Below are 6,375 nucleotides of genomic sequence, written 5' to 3'. Positions count from 1 at the left end.
AAGAAGGGTGAAACAAGTAAGTGGCTTACTATATGTTCTCTTTCTATTTCTCTTTCTTATATTAGTTTCTGGTTTGACTGCCTTCTTTTTCCCCCACTTTCCTATAGCACATAGAGTGGCAGGGTTTAAAGCAAAAGGACAAGGGATCAGCTATCAAGATATTTTAATAGCGAGTCTATTGGAGTTTTAATCCATTTGTCAACACAATCTATAACTTTATGCCAAATAAATTCAATGCAATGGGTTTTACTAGGAGTAACTGCAAATGACATTGGAGGATTATAGATTTACTGACACATACATACATAGAAAGATTTATACACCACCCACATTCCTTGGCACAGACTTGGCACACTTTGTACTACAAAAATCATTTAAAACAAACAATACATAATCAGAACAACTGTCAGAAAAATGTTTTGACAACAGTCCAGCTCCAACTAAATTCTTTTAATGATCTCTTAAAAGGTAAATGAGGTGTGGTCTCCCAGTACCTTAGGTAGATGTTCCATAATTTGGAAACTATGACCAAATTGGGACATCACCAAGCTCTAAACCTTCCATCTCATGAAAAATACAAAGCCTCAGTATCTTCTTCTCAGGGTAAATGAACATCATGAGCTTAAACGTGGTGCAGAAATAGTCTAGTAAGTGAGATAAAACCACTTTCTCGAATTGGACCCAGAAGCTTATCAGCAGCCAATGCAATGTCCAAAGTGCTAGTGTAATGCTACAAAGCTCACTTGTCCCTCTAAGCAGTCTCATTATTGCACCATCTTGCACCAACTGCATCGTTTAAATAATTTCCAAGGCCAGTCCAACTAAAGCACGTTCTTCAATGTGCCTCTGGAGCACTTTTATGTTTTTATTGATATGGTTGTTTTTAATTGGGGCTGCAATGTTTCATGTGGTTTTTTTTAACTGATCTTAATTATATATTCAGTTATTGTAAACTATCCAAAGTCTTCAAAAGTGGTGGTGGTGGGTTATAATAAATTTAAATAAATAATATAATTGTGACATAACAAAAGCATGAGTCCCTTTTGTAAAGCTTTTCTGGACTGAGTAGGATTGCAATTGGCAGACCAGCCAAAGCAAGGTTAAAAAATGCTCACTTGTCTCTCTAAGCAGTAGGGACAAGAAAAGAACCTAGGCTTCATCTGCTGCAATTTAGGAGAACCTCAAGTCATAGACATGCCCTTTCTAGAGTCAGCTTCAGAACTGGGATGAAGCCAGACCTAACAAGAGCAACAAAGGTAATATCATGTCCAATTTTCAATGTCATGTTTAAAAGAGATTTATGCCTCTTTGAAATTCCAGTAATATTGACTATTTTTCTAACTGATTAACAGGAAAAGAAGAACCTTAGTTCAGAAACTTTATTCATGATTCTCTGATCATTAGATAGATGAAGGGAGGAGAACTTGTGGCTCAGAGGTTAATACAACTGCCTAACATGCAGTCAGCCCAAGTTCGAATCCAAATAAGGGTATGGCTAGCTGATGAGAGCTAAATAGCTTGAAATAGATCATACATACATACATACTGTATATATATACATATATATATATATATATATATATATAATTTATATTTGCTGATAAAGAAATAAAGGGAGACTAGTATAGATCTATTTCAAGCTATTTAGCTCTCATCAGTTACAGTAGCCATACCCTTACTCGGATTTGAATTTGGATTAGACCAGATGCTTTGATAGAAAAAAAAAAAACACACACACACACACACACACACACAGAGAGAGAGAGAGAGAGACAGAGACAGAGACAGAGACAGAGACAGAGACAGAGATAGAGAGGGGGGAGGAGGGAGGGAGGGATGTAGATATAGATATAAATAGATGTAGATGTGGATATGTTCCCTGCTTTTAAAGAGAGAAACAGAAGTCTGTTCTCAAATTAACATATACAAATATAATATTTCTTTGAATGCCTTTGCCATCCTTAAAGTCATTCTTGTGGAGACTTTATATACCTTGTGCCATTTCAGTACATACATTAATAAAAGTATGGATGCTATATACCCAGAACCCCAAAACGTACTCTCTTTGTAATATCAAAAAGATGTTGTTACCCATACACATTGCATACAACAGTTGCTTCTGTCTCTTCTACAAAGTCCCTTTCATAGAATGTAAATGAAAGATCAGTACCATGGACAGCTCACAATGATATTGGCAAAGTTATCCCAAGTGGCAGATTTCATATACCCGCTCAAGAACTTGAAGAATGTTAGTGATAGACCTATTTTAAGTAATAGCAAGTTTATCCCTTCCCAACTATAGTTTTTACGAAAATCATAAAAATGGTTCCTATTTTTTTTTCTATTTCCAACTTCTAAAACAATATATTCTCATGACATATAGATAGGCTTTTTAAATTATTTACAGACATTTTAGAAGGCAAGGGTAGGCAGATATAGATTCCATAGAACCTTGGACAAAAAGTGACAATTTATGGGAATCTTATTACTGTCTGAACTCTATAAATTCATTCATCATTTTGTCTGAGCATTCCTCCAAGAACTTGCAACAGAATTAAGGATTTTTCAAGCAGCAGGTATCTGCCTAGGAGCCTAATACTCATTATTTCTCCATAGATTTTTCCCAGGCACATTGGCATTTCAGGATTTTGAAGTCAGGAATGTGGATTTTGTGATAAGAGCTGCAATTCCTGTGGAGTTTGGTTTAGAATTTCAAGTCTGGAAATCTAACAATTTCTAATTGTTCCTAGATGTTGACTGGACTTCAGTTTGAAGACACAGATTTCTTATTTTTCTGAACAGAATATTGACACTTTCTTTCTCCTTCTAAGGTAATCTCATATCAATCTTAATGTGAGTTCTACCATTTTCTCTATAAAAGCTATCTTTATTGCCCAGAAACCATAACAAATTTGAGATAAAAGGTTACGCCATATAAAAATATATAGACCTTTCCTATTTGATATTTTTCAGCAGCAATATTATTTGCCATACTTCATGCTTGATTGGATGGAAGGGAAAGCAGTGGTTTCAAATTTATGTTAAATTGCTATAAATGCATCAAAATAAATTGAAACATTTATCTTTCTATGGAATCATGTCATGTTTACAGGCATAATTATAATAGTACATTACCAAAATAATATCACTTCTGGAAATGAATCATTCTGTTCTTTTATTGTTGATCCTGAAAGTGACTTCCTTAAAAGTTTGGTTATTTCTTATCTTATTAATACATAGCTATATTCTACCCTTAAGGCTTAAGATCAATCATGCGCATGCTAGTGTTACAGTGAATAATAAAATGTCAAATATCACATTTTTTCCAGGTGAATTTCTATAATCATCACAGTCTTAAATTTTATAAATAAACCTTTTCTATAATAGGGACATTTCTGTTTTGCTTTAAAATTTTGGATATAAATTATGTTCCAGATTAGAAACTGTTGGTGTAAATAAAGTATTGTTTTATACACGCAACAATATGATTTGCAGATGTAGATGCAGAACTTAATTTTATCAATATAATTTACTATATACCACTGATCTTGAGAAAATCTAAGATATCCTCAGAGGACTAGTATATCCTCTGAGGCTATAATATATACCGTAATTTTATTATAAAATAGGTAATCATTACAATTTTTTAAAAGTAACATGTACAGTAAAATATTCTTACCACTATTAAATATAGATCATCTTTCAGCTGGGGCACATGGAATTGATAGTCAACCATGTTAAATGTTAGATTGTTTTAAACTGGGTAGAATTTAAAAATAACAATTTGTGTAATGGATAATCCTGGGCTAGTGAGATTTAGATGCCTGATATTCCTCTATATCTCAACTGTCTCAATATTCATCCATCAGCTCCGTAGGCAATATGCAAAACAAGCACTGCCATTGCCAGGAGTAAGATTAGAGACTGAATGACGGAAAAACATTCTGCCACAATCTCACCAATCAGTACCAGGAAGTAAGTGTGACTGTGGACATAACATGTCAAAATGTTATTTTAGAATAAATCATTTAGACCAACTCTTACCAATTACGCTGTGAGCAATTTTCACTGTAAGAGCTGAATCTTTAGCAGACCTGCAAGTCATGCCAAAGTCTGCAATACTGTATTTTCTTATACTGAAACAGAATACACTTCAAAGTATAAATAGTCTAATTTTTGAATGTGAGTTTCGGCCTGGATGTGTTGTTAAAAAGAGACAAAATGGAACCACATCTATGCCAGTGGCTGTAAGTATATTCCTTCACAAGACCGAGATAATATTTATCCAAAGAAGGGAAAACATTTTTTCTTGTTTCATCAAGAAGAATATTGATACAGCAAAGCAGAAAGAGTTCTCAAAGAGGCAACAGGGTATTTTTCTTCTTCCATTCCACATTCAACACAAATTTCTCCTTGAAAATTTTTCAATTCTGGGCCAAGGACTTTCATATTTTTATAAAGAATATTTCTTATATATACTGTTATGAATGGTAGTAAAATCAAAACAGACCCAAATTTTATCTACCATAAAAACTTAGCTAGCAAAATAGAAACCCACCATTTGACCTGCTATATTAAGTTAAAGTAGAATTAAATAAATAGTAAAATTGCTACTTTCCTCTGTGTGTGTGTATGTGTGTGTGTGTGTGTGTGTGTGTTAGTGTGTGTTTACTGACAAAGAAGTAAAGGGAAACTAGTATAGATCTATTTCAAGCTATTTAGCTCTCATCAGCTAGCCATACCCTTCTGGGACTAGATCTATACTAGTCTCCCTTTATTTCTTTGTCAGTAAATATAAATTTAACACAAAATGGCTTGTTGTGAAAGCGACTACCTGTGGGCTCCTGGATGTGGAAGGGAGCAAATTGCATCCTTTTTGCTTTGAATGAGGGAATGAAAAAATAGAACAGTAAAGAAAAAACTACAGAAGATATGGGGAGGGGAGAAAAAGTGACAGTACATTGGTACAATTCAATTCAAATTTTGAAAATTTTAAAAGAATTCTGCTACTTTTCTAAAATACCTGAAAAATAGTATATTTTATTTACTATATTTACATGCATTATTCCAATGCATTGTTTTTAAATAATGAATTCAATCTAGATCCAATATCATATTTTTGACCTTTCCTCTTTGTTGATGTTTTTTTTTTAAAAAAAAGGCTCAGAGCTACAAGTTTCTTGTAGAATTCATTACACATATTTGTCCAAAAATACAAAACCTCCTTTTCTGTAATAGGGTAAGCTCAATAAATCCACTGCTGTTGCTGTTGTTTGCGACAATAGAATGCTGGTTCGCTATTTCCTTCTCTCAATATTTTTTTTTCCAGCTTTCATCTTAAACAATGGCCCAGGAATCTGAGATCAGTCAAAGCCTTCTCAGAGCTGCCACCTTACTGAACGGAAAAGATGCCCAGTTATAAATCCTCCATAGAAAGATATAAATTACTTCTAAAAATACATTGCATATCTTTCTTTTTGTCTTGAAAATTAAAGATTTACTTGCTCTATTCAAGCCTAATTGTTTCAGTCAGATTACTGTAATAGGTTCTTGTCTCAAAAATTATTTATTTTCCCCAGTGCACAATGTTATTAAATGCGAGGTTTTATTCCGTTTTAAATCAGATTTAAAGAGCTATTAAGGCTTATCACAATATAATTTATAAACATTCATGCCAGAGGTTTCACATGGCAAATGAAGCAGACATGACTGAATTGGGGAAACAAATTCAACATTTTTTTTCTTCCTTTAGAAAAGCCTTGGGCAAGAGCACAGATTACAATTAACCTATGGAGGCCACTCAAACATTTTGTTAGGGGTTTCAGCATAGAGAAACATTATTCATGTGCAGATCCCAAACTTATTATATTGCTACACGTGTTCAAAAAAAAAAAATTAAGTATGTGGTGGTGTAGAAAATGTCTTAGTAATAACTCATCTATATAAATGGTACCCCATAAAGAATCAATTCTATATGGATAACCTGATACCATCCATCAGTGCCATTTAACACACAAATGCTGGTCTATTGATAGTGGTGGAATTCAAATAATTTAACAACCAGTTCTCTGCCCTAATGACCAGCTGGGTGGGGGTGGCCATGGTGGGGGGGTGGCCAGGGGTGTGTGACAGGCAGCCTCCTGCACCCCTCTGGAAGCAAAAACAGGCTGCAGGGGGGACATACTTCCCCCCCTGCATCCCATTTTGGGCCCAGTAGGCCTCCCTGCAGCCTCCTGGGAGCAAAAATGGGCCACAGGGGGGGCCGTGCTACGCGCACACGCGCACGCACACACGTGCCCTGTTTTGTGCTTAGGAGGCCTCTCTGCATTTACCTGGGAGCCAAATTGGGGTGCTTGGGGACTCATGGAAGGGGCG

At 34.9% G+C, this 6,375-nt stretch overlaps 1 long non-coding RNA gene across 1 annotated transcript; it reads left to right on the top strand.

The window, feature by feature from the left end:
• Positions 1-1,105: 1,105 nt before the first annotated feature.
• On the top strand, positions 1,106-5,508 carry LOC117672363 (uncharacterized). The gene is made up of 3 exons (XR_004593198.1): positions 1,106-1,256; positions 2,751-2,831; positions 5,330-5,508. It is a non-coding gene; the product is annotated as an uncharacterized LOC117672363 (long non-coding RNA).
• Positions 5,509-6,375: the final 867 nt, after the last annotated feature.

The sequence above is a fragment of the Pantherophis guttatus genome, chromosome 3 (assembly GCF_059756535.1).
Source record: "Pantherophis guttatus breed Tessera chromosome 3, ASM5975653v1, whole genome shotgun sequence".
NCBI classification, from domain to species: Eukaryota; Metazoa; Chordata; class Lepidosauria; order Squamata; family Colubridae; genus Pantherophis; species Pantherophis guttatus.
The sequence above is the reverse complement of the archived record's forward strand: the minus strand, read 5'-3'. Positions and strand labels throughout refer to the sequence as shown.